This window comes from Apium graveolens, chromosome 6 (genome assembly GCF_009905375.1).
Source record: "Apium graveolens cultivar Ventura chromosome 6, ASM990537v1, whole genome shotgun sequence".
NCBI classification, from domain to species: domain Eukaryota; kingdom Viridiplantae; phylum Streptophyta; class Magnoliopsida; order Apiales; family Apiaceae; genus Apium; species Apium graveolens.
Genome location: NC_133652.1, coordinates 12,143,401 through 12,157,174, shown reverse-complemented (window position 1 = coordinate 12,157,174; position 13,774 = coordinate 12,143,401). Strand labels below are relative to the sequence as shown.

General features: G+C 34.4%; 1 long non-coding RNA gene across 1 annotated transcript; it reads left to right on the top strand.

Annotated features, from left to right (window-relative positions):
* Positions 1–9,816: 9,816 nt before the first annotated feature.
* On the top strand, positions 9,817–13,263 carry LOC141667319 (uncharacterized). The gene is made up of 4 exons (XR_012552568.1): positions 9,817–9,974; positions 10,099–10,176; positions 10,955–11,114; positions 12,521–13,263. It is a non-coding gene; the product is annotated as an uncharacterized LOC141667319 (long non-coding RNA).
* The last annotated feature ends 511 nt before the right edge of the window (positions 13,264–13,774 follow it).

The window sequence follows — 13,774 nt, the reverse complement described above, 5'->3', positions numbered from 1 at the left end:
AAAGGGGGACTGAATGTTGGGCCACAACCCAAGTAGTAAATTGCCCACCTAAAAAGGCCCATTTAAGAAGTATATAAGGACTTGTAAACACACATGTAAAATGTTCTAGATATTAATACTTCAACGAGTCAAATCTTTTCCTTTTCTACTGGTCTGTAAATCAGTATACAAGTCTTTTTTATCAGTGGAAGGATCATCACCCATTAAGTACCGAAGTTATCACTGGAAGGATCATTGCACATTAAGTACCAATAGAATCACAAGTCTTCCTTCATTGGGAGGATCATTACAAATTAAGCACCGATAAAATATAAAATTCACTATTCGAGGGAATGCTATTTATTTTTGGAGTCCATTTTGTTGTTTCATTATATTAACAAACTAGTCACTATAGAATCGCAAGGCGTTAGAGGAAGGTCTTTCTGAATCTCCTGTCAGCCTGAGCAATTATACCATGTCAAGCAATTAGTTAGAGCTTAGAGGAAGGCCTTTTAGGATCTTATATTATTATTCTGAGTAACCAGCCTCTTGGTTTCAGATGATAGTTTGAGCATTCTTTAGCTGAATTTTTTTAGCAGTTCTGTTCACCATTGATACATACATACAGAGTGACAAACCTTTAAGGGTAAACAAAGGCTAGGCAAATGTCATGAAAATATCTTTCCTGTGATCTGTGACACTACTGAATGTAATTTTTTTCTGGATGTTGTGAATACTATTACTTCGTATTGGTTTGTCCCTGAAAATAAGTCAACTTAAATCTGGGATCATTTAAACTCTTAAATTTTACTTGTTCTTAATTTTATATAAGTGGAAATAAAATAGGTTAAAGGTGTATGAGATAAACGGACAATAAAGTGCGTCGACAGATTACGTTGAATTGCAAATCCTATATATCTTCCACGTGCGGAGTCAAAAGAGTCAGCTGGTACATTAGCTTCCTGGGATATTTACATTTCAGAATATATCTAGGTGGTCCTTAATTTGGACACACTCATGCATAACTATTTTGCAAAATTACAAAATTCATGAAGTAGGGCATCTTAATACTACTACTATCAGACTTTGCCTGACTGGTCAGGGGAATAGAAGCTACCTGGAATAGAATATGAATGAGATTTCTGGATCCTAGTCAGAAGCTAAATTTAATAAAGATTTTTCTAGTATGTACCCATGGGCATATGCTAAGTACTAAAATTTATAAAGTTTGGAGTGTTTTGATTATTGTATCTGTTGTAAATGCAGAGGGGTTCATCATCATTAAGAAGCATTAGCCAATCAAAACAAGTTAAATTTATAAAAGTTTGTGCTTAGTGCAAAAAATCGATTTAATAATTCTTTATTTCAAATGAACTTGAAAGGTCAGTTCTCAGTTTATTATTCTATACCATTGGAATTTGACAGTTGAATATAATTTTGAGCTTTTAACCTTGGAAGTTGGTTTAACTTCAAGTTTCCAAGTAATAATTCAAACCAATGTCAATTAACAAATGTAGTAATTCTGGAAATGTGCATCGTCTTGACATGCAAATGCATGAATATAAAACTACCATGACATTAATCAAATCATAATCCCCATAAAAAAGTAGTACTTGTGGAGATTCCTCAATTTGGAGTACTTAAGTTACATATGAAAGTCATATGACCGAAAGATTAGAGTCTTTGTTAGGAGTTCATTTCTTTGACTTATAAATTAAGGTATCTTGGCATCTGCAGTTATTTAAGAGGCCTAATTAAGTTTTTTTTTCAATAACTGAAACTACGCGATTTTCGCAGAAACAAGCTCCATTAAAGTCACCAGAAAAGACGGCTGATCCTTAGGAGGCAGACCTTTTTTTATGAAGCATAGAATCACACATTCATATTGAGTGAACTCTTTACCATATGCTTGTGTTCTTAAGCTCATTTGTGTTGTGTGTGCATTTTTCTAGGTTGCTTTAGGTACACTTAAAAATCTTCTCCTTTCGTTTTCCTTTGCTTTTCTTTGTAAAATTTTCAAGAAGTGATTTGAGTTTTGATCTCAATATTTCTATCTGAAAAAGTAGCATGGGTAATAATATTAGTGATGCAGTAGATAAAGTTGATGAGTTCATGCTACCGGGATTCCGGTTTCACCCTACAGATGAGGAGTTGGTTGGTTTTTATCCAAAGAATTGATTTAACGGTTTGTGTGTTATGAGCGTTTTAGTAAAACTAGCGCGAATAATAGAACTCCATAGTCGACCGAACTTTGGAAATGATTTCACCAATTTAAATTCATATTTTGAAATCGAAACTTTTGTGATAATTATCAAAAACACTCAAGAAGTCCTTGAGGTGGTTTCGCATTTAAATCTTAATTTTTCGATTTATTAAAAATGCTAGAGTGCAAGTCGCGTAATAGTAATTCAATTAAAAGTCAACTATGGAAGGACTACTTTGACCGCCCGTTTTGGCCAAGTTAATAATATAATTTGGAGATGATCAAAACACGAGAGTTGTTAAGGATTGTAAGAAGAACACATAGGTATGTCAAACGAGATTTTAAAATGGACAGTAACGAGGTGTGAGATGTCGTAAGTTAAATGAACCCAAGAGAGTGAAGATCGGGTAGAGTGATTCTACTTAGAATAAGTCGATCATTGGTTAACCCGACTAACCGAGGTTATATTATGTCTTGGTAGAGGTTCCAGGACCGAGAGGGATACATCAAGGTAGAGCTTGGACATCGGGCAAGTTTATGAAACCCTATCACAAATTATCCATGCTATATACACTGTTGTGATATTGATGCCATAATTTACAGTTTGAAAATATATGCTTGTCTGTGATATCAATACATTCAAATTATGCGATTGTTTACGAAAAGAAACTTCGTTTTATACGAGTATGAGAAATTGAAACGTAATTTTATTATAATACAAGATAGTGAGAGTTGGAGATTTTAAATTGATTTAATTCCGGAACGAGCCGGACGCGGAAGATTTCTATTCAATAAACAAAGTACTTTCACGTAACATACATATTAAGCGAACGATTGAGATTTGATTTATAACTATAAGAGATAATCGAATATTCACTCAAGGGATATCCTATTTGATTATTTATTTATAAGTAATACCTAAAGAGTTACTAAAATATCCGAAAAATACTTAAAGAGATTTTGAAAAGTTTTTAAATCAATTCACTCTGTCTAAAACGCATGTAACCATTCGAAGGAAAATTATAAGATGTCAAATCATGTCTTAAGTATTTAATTAAGATTTTTATCAATTCATTGAACCCTTCTTAAAAATATTATGAGACCGTAAATATTTAATATTACGTACCTCTAAAAATCATTTAAAAATAGACATAGTTCCCAAGGATACTTTCTAAATTATTTAAAATTTCTCGGAAGAGATCAATCATCCGAAACTTATCAAAACCTTAGGGAACTTAGTCTAGGAGCATAAGGGTTTTGCTTCCTCGCTCAATGAAAAACAAATGAACAATATATGTAAAACTTTACTATAGTTAAGGGTTTGAAAATGATTTTAAATTCAAAACTCCGACAACTCCCAAGGATCAATTGAATTAAAAGTGATGAATAAATCATCTTATTTAAAGGTCAACTCAGAACGATCTATTCCTTCGATAAAGGATTTTATGTAAATGATATAATTGTTTTGGGACTGGAATGTGGCCTGCCCGGCACGGAGAGGTATTGGGTAGTGACCAGGTGCGGAGTGGCGCAATGTACAGTTATATGGTCTCTGTGACCATTGACTTTCGGACTTGCACGGAAATGGGCTACCATCGTGTAATGTCTTGATAAGCCCAAAGGCGGCTAGGTTTGTATTCCTTCTACTAGTAGAGAAAATTTCGTACTCGGCTGATCACCGGTACGTGGTTTATTCCAGTATAGTCCCTTTCTTCCATTTTGGAAAATTATTGTGCAATCTACAACAGAAGGCCGATAAGGCTGAGTTTTAAATCATGAGATACATGATGTGAATATCAAATCCAGTTTATAATTCAGGTTCGAGTAAAATCTTGAAGTTTGAAAAAGAGACGGATACAAGTATAAAGTAGATATAATGTTACAGTTGATTTTGAGAATATTACAAGTTTGACAAGCATATATGTTTTCAGAAATCTTTAAAAAATATGAAGTACATTTATTGTTATATATATATATATGTATACATATAAATATATATGTACCTTGCTGAGCCATAGTGCTCACTCTTGCTTTTATATATTATATCACAACAGATAGCCAGTATGCTGGAGAGAAGGCAATTGCGTGGAAAATACGTAGATTGCCCACAAACTCTTTGCAGCTTTGCTCAGGTGGACCAGAGTATGCAGATAGGATGTTGTTCGAGTTAGAAATATTCATAACTTCATGTAGAGGTTATGAGTAATAGTGTGAGATCCTGGAAAGTGTATTTGATGTGTAATAACAGATGTTATTGGTTATGTATTGTTTCTAAGGTTATAACTTGTGTGTGTGAAGGATTGGGGTCTTTAATGTGATTTTGTTGGATTATTGAGAATAATACCGATTTCAAAGGATTTGATGGATGTGTGATGACCCAGAATCCTGACCCCGGATTTGGGGGCGTTACAGAAGTGGTATCAGAGCAATAAGTTATAGTACTTAGAGATGAGAGTGTTAGGAGTTATGTATAAGTGAGAGGTTAACGTAAGAGCTCATAGATACTTCATTATTGGACTACCGGATGTAGTACCAATGAGTGAGTTCGATTGAGATGTGTATTTGAGGTATTATACTAAGACAATTAGAATTAGTAATGATGATCGTTATGTGGTAAGGAGAGTTGAAAATTATTCATGATTTGGAAGAGGTATGGATATAAAATGCGGAGCTGAGTCTCCAGAGCCTTTGAGGTAAAGATGGTATTACCAGAATTGTAGGATGATTGAGTATAATAAGAACCTTGTTATTCATAGTGCTTATAAGTTGCCTTGAGGAGGCATTATATGTGAGGACCAAGGAGTCAAAAATCTTTTACGTAATGGATGTCATATAGTTAACTAGACTAATTGGAGGTATGGCTTCGTCTATTAGGGTTCAGTACCCGACGAACAGTGATTTCACTAGAAATAGTGTTTGTTATACCGTTGAGAATTCTATTACCGTACGAAAGGTTTTAACGCATCACGAGAGGGTTGTTATTGGAAGAACCTGCCATGCGTAGTACGAGTTTGTTACATCTGTTGTGCGATGATGGTTCAAGTAGAATTCAAGAATTGTGGAAATCGATAGCAGGACTTCAGCAAAGCGTCATATTACGATGATGATGCAGGAATCTTCAAACTTATCGAAGGAGAAGGTCAGCGAGTCCGGCATTGGATTCATAGTAGTAGGCTGTAACTAGAGACTACGCTTATATTTTCGGCACGCTGTTGTCTCCTATTAACATATCGAATCGACCGCGTAGGCACGAAGTCTATAATGCCCAAAAGAAGAATGGCGAGTATAATTTCGAAACCCAACTAAATGCGTAATCATAAGATGATGTTGAGAGGCACATTAGTTGGTATATAGAATACGAAGACAAGTAGACGCGATCATCCTCGGGCGAGTAATGATGAGACGTAAGAATAATCAGTGACCTATTTTAGCACCTACTTGTTGTCACATTACTCCCTCCAAGCTATTCATTATTCGTGTTACCTTCATAAGTTATATCAGGTAATACTTCTATTTTCTACTTCAAACGAGTGGAACAATAAACCAATGATCTATCTTTTCTAAACCAAGACTTATTCTTAATCTACTATTTGATCCAGGAACTCCTATTCAAAGTTTATTACCATCTTATTCGTCTCAGATGTAGTTATACTTCTTTCAATCACCCAAGGAGTGTTTGATGAACAATTTCTTCGTTAATAGACTAATACTCCTTGATGAGTATTGGTTTTTATTCTTGCTATCATACTTGAAATCTCCACTTGATCTCGTATATATTTAATTATTTTTCAAAAACCTGGTTACTCAAAAATTCAGAGATTCTTCTCGAATTCTCTTCTACTATACAAAGTGTGATTGTTTATGAAATCATAGTAAGGGTATCAATTTGATGTTGATATTTTGAATTAAATTCTATTAAAGACATCGATAAATTATGTATACGGAGGCACCTTTGGGTGGACCGTTTATAGATAATAAATGTTTGATATGAGGCTATCGATTGATCTGATGCCAAGAGCATTATATTCAAGAGTTTATATTTGCTATTATCCATAAACTCAATAATTAATTATTTAAATTCAATTATCCAGGTAGCCATAAATTCTTCAATGGCTACTGTGTTGAGATTTTGTACTAACAAATTGAACTGCTTATCTACCTATGACTTAATGATAAACTAGTTAATTGTTCTGACTAGTTGAAATTCCAAATATGATAAAAAGCCTAGCTAATTGTTCTAGATAGTTATATTTGCCAAATTATTTAAGCTGGCCATTTTGTGTAGCCAGCTGTTAATATATCTTGAGGTGGAATAGATCTTGTTTCACTAGTTCAACTTTCAGTCAAATTGTCTAAGCAAATTCATCAGCACTCTATATGTAAGAATGTAAGATAAAGTCTTTCGAGCATAATTCGATTGAGACCTAACTAGGTCGTTCTCTCAAACTAGAAATTCATGTCGAGTTTTATGAAATATTTGTCGCTAAATAATTTATTCCTTCGTTCATAAAATGAATATTCATTCGAAATCATAAAGTAGTGGAACAATGCACTACTTCATTCTTTAATTGCCATGAAGTATACACATTTCATATTATCATCATTTGTGAAGTCTAACTGATTTACTTGATTTCAATTCGATTATTCAAGACTTTTCCTCGTATCACTTGAGAGGAAAGGTGTTCGTTGATAGGGAAATCTTATACAGACCATCCTCATGAAATTTGAAGCCAACAATTAGTGCTTTCAAAGAATGTTCCTTCTAGAACCAGAATATAAATACCAAAGACAAAGAAGAATAACCCTTATTGTATTCTTTCTAACAATCCATATATCTTTGAGTGTTGCAGCTCCTTGTAGTCGACATTTGATTATTGACACATCTGATGTTGAAATCGTATTATGTTGTCTAAATGACATTGTTATCTTGAAAATCATTCTTTCCAGACTGATAAACTTATCGACAGCAGGAGGCATGATTGTGAACCATCGTTCTAATGAGAGAGTAGAAACTCATTGCTATGATTGTGCAATCGGAGTATCGTGATAAGTAATTGTTTTAAGCGGGAATAACAAACTTAGAACATGCAATATAATGACAAAAGGACATTAGGTGAAAGAAAATTTTCATGATTTAAGTTACTCTTATTAGACTGTGACGGTGTTAGTAATTAACGGATCTGAGAGCTGTCAAACCGGTGTGAATTTAAGGTATAGAATTTTCGCGAACTATGGAAAAGATGAGGACCAGCTCGACGTTAGCAGCCAGACGACAAGAGTCGGCCTTGTTTTAGGAAGATGTACTTAAACAAATTGAAGATTGTGGCATAAGGTGTCCCAAATATGACTTAAAGGAACCGCGATGAAGTTGCGCCGCAGGAAGGCCAGAATTTATGAGGAAATGGTGCATGATTTTTTTATATATATATATAAGTCTGAAGGGTATGCTTACATAAAACATGAGATAGAGGTTATATCCGAATTGATCAAGGAGTAGGATAAATATGTTTGCGTATAATTTTGCCATATAAACGAGATATTTTCCCCTCGATAAATGCGTTAGAAAGATGAAGAAGATAGTTGGCGACTGAAAGTACCACAAGAAAATATACCATATAAGAACCCAAGAGTAAATATCATAACAATATGATTCATCCAATGTATTATGAAAACGAGATCGAGCAGGGCCACTATATAAGGCTCGCAGATTGACAAGGAGAACATGAAGAATTATCCAGACAATTAAAGATACATCGAACGCCACCTCTTTGATTGAGGGCAGTTAGAGGAATGATATACCACCGATTGAAATTTGTGTAGTTACGTTTATCATACGAGAATGCGAAAAAGAGACAACAATATTCCTTATGACGAGACGAAGCGGAAAGACGAAAGATGTTAATACTCGAGCAGAACGGAAGACGACAGAAATCGTTCTAGGTCAAAGGCAACCGGTAACAACTCCCGATACGCGTGAATACGATCAAGGGCTACGAAAAAAAATAAGAAACGAGGCAATAAAGGTACCGCGTTACATAAAACACTAAATATGATTGACGCAGGTCGACCAAGAGTGGAATATAATCCAAGGTGCGTAGAACTTCAAGAATCTGAAGCGTATCGATCAGTGCATACGAAATAGTGATTCCTTCGGAGCGATAACGAGACCACGAGGTGTAGTACGTATCTATAGAAAGAGGTGTTGAACTTGATGCTAAGCGCATGATGAAGGACAAATGCATAAAGATATGGCCAGATATGCGTATATAGAGGAAAAGTTAGGGATAGTATATCGAAATGAGTAAATACTAAGGGACAAAACATTAACCGCTAGCAATAGTGGTGCAGGAGAATGGAAGGGTGAAAGGACCATTCGAACACCAAAAGGATGTGATAATAGTTGTGCTAATGATTTTAAAGAAGGTATCATTTTTCATTGTGATAAAAATAAGTTAGTAAGCAAAGAGTACTCGGACCAAGTTGAATCAACAAGATCAAAGGAATCATAGACCTTATCAAGGACTACTAGTGGCAGCCCAGGACAGACAAGAGAAATATGCAGAAGATGTGGAGTAAGAGGCGTAATATTATGTAAAGTGTTTCCCAAATAGGGAGTGATGAAGGTTGGGAGGAATGGAAAGCTGAGCCTAAAAAATTTTAGATCGTTTGAGATCTTAAGAAGGATAGAAAAGCATGATTACAAGTTAATGCTACCCCGAACCTTCGACAAATTGTAACGTATTCCACATGTCTATGTTAAGGGATTACGACATTGATGCCAGATGTACGATCGAATCTGAACAGATAAATATCAGTCACGCTTAACACATGAGGAATAATCAACATGGATCATAGATCGCAAGAAACAGATGCTCCGAGACCAAGTGATCGAGTGAATGAGAGTTTTATGTAAGGTCGATATACTAAAAAGTCAACACGAGAACTCGAGGAAGTCATGCAAGAAACTGTCCCGTCTATTCGTCAAGTGATTCCGGGACGGAATCCTTTTAAGTAGGGGAGACTGTAAGAACCCAAATTATTGGACATCGATAAAAGACTTAGATGAATAGTGATTTTTCGTACAAACAAAAAACTTTTGCGACCACACCAACAAGTATGAATTTTACGATTCCGAGTTCACAGCGCATCTTAAAATGGAAAATAAGTGTATGTAAACGTCGTTAGTTTTCGCAAACGACCAATATTTAAAACGACCGCTTTTACGGGTTAGCGAATAATACGAGGCGTACATTTGGAGTGAGAGAGGATATAAGGATCCAAGTCCATGGAAAAATAATCAACTACAAGTATTGAATTACTAAAGAATTACGATATGAGAGTTTCGTCGCGTAACGTCTCGAGGGATTACCGAAATAAATTGGTAATCGTTAAATGATAAATAACCAACTTGCACCCATACAAACCTCATGCAAGAGCCATGCAAACCAATTAGTTTCAAGCCAACTAGAATAGTAGAACCAAGGGAATATGGTTAGAAACATGATTCCATGATTTAGGGATTCATGGAAGATTTTTGAGCAAGCTTGGACATTTGGCTATACAAGTGAATAAAGTGGCTTTATTGAGAGAAAAGGACCAGCCATATACATTGCATATACACCACACATTTCAATTATAGTCATTCTTCTCCAAGAAGCCAAGCAAAACCCTCTCATTTCTCTCTTTTTCTCCACTTCTCCAAAACTGCCCAAAAGAGAAAGAAAAATTCATATCTCAAGTTCTAGAGCTCCTAAAATCATGAAATTTTTATCAAAGCTTCTTTATATCATGAGTAAGACTCGTCCAAAATTTTAAGTCCATTGGTAGATTTTTAAATTTTATAAAAATATTTATAAGGAGGTGCTGAATAGTAACTCCGAAAATCTCTAACTTGTTTTCTTGATTTCTCTTGTTAGTTTAAGGTTTGTTATGGATAGATAAAGTATCTCCAAGGTTACTACACTCTTCCTAGATGTTCTAAGGATCCAATAAAGGTATAAACATCATCCACCCTTTTGATTTAGTTGATTTGTAAACTTGAGTTTGTGTCATAGTTAAGTATATGTTGATTTATGGAGTTTGGATTATAAAAGATTGATTTTGATGGTTGGATTGTAAAATATGGATATTATGAGTTTTTCTTGATGTTCTTGAGATTATGAGATATTGAAATGGTAGATCCTTGGATGTTGATAAAGTGATGATGGTTTGGTTGTGTTTGAGAATGGTAAAGTACTTAAAAACAAGCCGTCGTAATGCCCGATTTCCGACTGCCTAGGTTAAGCAGAAAACTGGAAATAAAACTTATGGAACCTTGGATATAATCTACCTGTAATAGATAGATCATGCTATAATCTTCGCGTGGACGCTTGAATCGCTTGATTACAATTTACGGTTTAGGAGCTATGGCCGTTTTAGTAAAACCGGTTTTCGTGGCGTACACTTGCAAATTTGCTGAGTCGGTTACAATAAAAAGCTCAATTAAACATTTTATAAAATCATGAAAATTTTAAAGGAGCTATATATAGATGTAATAAAGGTCTCTGCAAAATTTGAGCTTAAAATAATGACGTCAAAAAATAACAAAATAGAATGAGAGCTGGATAGAGTAGTGGGAGTTAGTTAGAAGTTCTAGTATAAATATAGGGTCTGGTATTCAGAATGAGGGTGCTTGTAACACAATTCAAAAACACCTGCTTCTTCTATATAATGCATATTTCAGCTTTTATGCTCAATTCATAGTTATGATAAATAGAGATTACAATCTAACAGATTCAGTTGCAATGTACGACTTTGGTTGAGGAATTTGGTGTTAATGAAAGAGTTGTCGATGTCACTGCACAAATTTGGTGGCATTTTCTTGCGTTGAGTGGGGTTTTCGCGGAGGATTGGGCTGATGAAGCTATTACGCAATCCGAATCTCAGTCTCAAGGTATTGAGTTTTTGCCTCTTTTTTGGGATTTTTTTTGTGATAATGTATGTGGATTCTTGATTTAAATGTTTAGTGTTTTATGTGTTAGTGTTATGTATTGATGTATTGGTTCTTACTTAAACAAGTCACTTAGGCTACTTGGGAATATAACATTGTAAAAAGTTTTTGTTTTGAGTCCAGTTATCCTTCAAGTAATGATAATGTATGCAGATTCTTCACTTACATGTTCAATGTTATATATGTTCAATGTAATGTATTATGTATAAGGTCTTGCACGTGAAAACATAGAAAATTGTTTTTTGTTTTGAGTCTAGTTATCCTTTGATTAGATGCTACTAATGTGTGTAAATGTTTGCACTCTTGTAAATTATTAGAAGACTCTACCACATTGTAAAAGTTTATGTGTTCAACTGTCAACAATTTTAGTCTGATTTACTGTAAGTAAGTTGTTCAAGTTATTTTTTCATTGTTTTTACAATGCACCGAATGTTTTGAAATAGTTTTATAGGGTAGATGAAGTGTCTTTGTTAGCACTTAAAATGTAATATTCCTCACATCTTTTGGGAACCTGGGAAACTTCAGCATTTTCGTGACTAACAGATTTTGTAGGGTAAGAGGGAAAATTGTTGTGAGTAGAAATTACATAATAAAAGCTCAAAGTTGAAGATGAAAAAGCGGTTTAAGTTTCTTTTCAAATTAAGCTGAATGTCATACTTATTAGTCCAAGGACATTTGATACAATTTTCCTTATTACTTGTAGAATGCTTTGTGTTAAAGTTACAATTTTTTTTTTCCATTTATGCTTCTACCAGTTTCCTGAACATATACGGCTTATAGGTAGTTTATCTGTCTAAAATTTTGGGAAAGGGCTTCTACTGGTCCTCTTTATCCTTGTAATTTTTAAATTATGCTTTTAATTTTCAGTTTATTTATTATATCGAACTAGCTAAAGTAATTAGTTTTAACCACACAATTATATTGGTATCACTGTGCTTCTACAGTTCAACTTATGTATACATTCTTTAGATAGTCTATTTACAGTTATAAACCTTCCATGTGATAGTAGCAGTTGAAACAACCTATACAGTTTCAAGTGGGTTTCTTACTTGATTTCATATAAGAATTATTATCTTCATTTCGTTACCATTATAGAGGTTTTTATATGGATGCACTTTGAGATTAATATTGACATTTGACATCCTTTTAAGAGTTTGGGGTAGTAAAATATCTAAATATGGTACTCTTTTTCTTTTAATTTTTGCATAAGATCTGTAAATCTTATTTTCTTAACAGGCAAAAATTAATTAAAAGCGTGCTTAGTCTAGTGACAATACATGAATCATTTAATTTAGGCTTTATCTGTTGTTCTTGTTTGCGTGTTCAACTTTGTTGTTTTGACATTTCAGGACCAGTGGATGGTTTCGTATCCAGTGGTAATCACAGAGATGAACCTCACAATTTACTTGGTCAGCGAGCTCTAATGATTTGGTATAGATCTTTAAGTAAGACTATACCATTATATCATTCAATAGTGATTTCATTTTTGGCTTGCCATTTCTTGCGGGAAGCTGTTCTGCCTACAGACATCTTGAAGTGGATTTTTGAAGGGAAGCTCCTTTATTTTTCTGCCTTTGCTGATATTGAAAAAGAAATTGATCCTCCCCCTAAAGGATGCCCTATCAGTTCATGTCTCTTCCTGCGGATAAGATTCTTCCTCATGCGTGTTGCATATACGAATGGTCTATGCCTCCCGAGTGTCGTTTATCAGCTAATGCACGGAGGCTTCCTGCCCGTGCATGCGTAATGTATATACTAATAGTTTCAATAAGAATTTTGTACAATATACATGGTTTTGGAAACTGGGAAGCAGATTTTTCTGGTTCTAGTTCTTTATCAACTGCCTGTGGAGAAAATGAGCTGGATACTGAGTCTGATGCTAACTTGAATGATGTTGCCAAGACTTCAACTGATTTTGATGCTAAGGAGCTGCTACTGACTCTTGATACCAAATATAGGGATCTTCTTGACACATTTGGTAATTATTTAGATTATGACGCACTGGGCTTTTAAGATTTTTTTCTCCTTTGCTGTACAATTTCCCTTTTGTTCTTAGTTCCATAGTTTTCTCAATAATATATTTGCTAGTTAATGTTACTTTTGTATAAATAGAGTATTCGAAAGGCATGCCCACTTATCTTCAATACTGTAAGGATGTTGTTTTTGCTGGAGTTGAACCGTCATTTGAGGACATTGAAGAAACTAAGATAATAGAGCTATGAAGCACGGGTGCGTGAGTGCGCGGTGCGGGGATACGGGAATTTGGTAAATTTCAAAATATGGGGATTCGGGTGCGAGGGATAATTTTAAATATTTTAAAAAAATAATATATATTTATTTATTTAACATTTTTTTATAAACATAATTACAAAAAATGAGAGGAAAGTAAAAATAAGGCTATAAGTGTAGTAGGTGATACAAATTAAGTTGGTGCCTTAGTGGGCTGAACCAGTCAACAAATAGTTGACATACACAGGCCCAAATAACAGGCCCAACTAATATATTATTATTAACATATACATATATGTACATACACAGTCACGCATATATACACATGTACAAGTACATCAACGACTTCGATTGAACGTGTTAACTAAAGACGA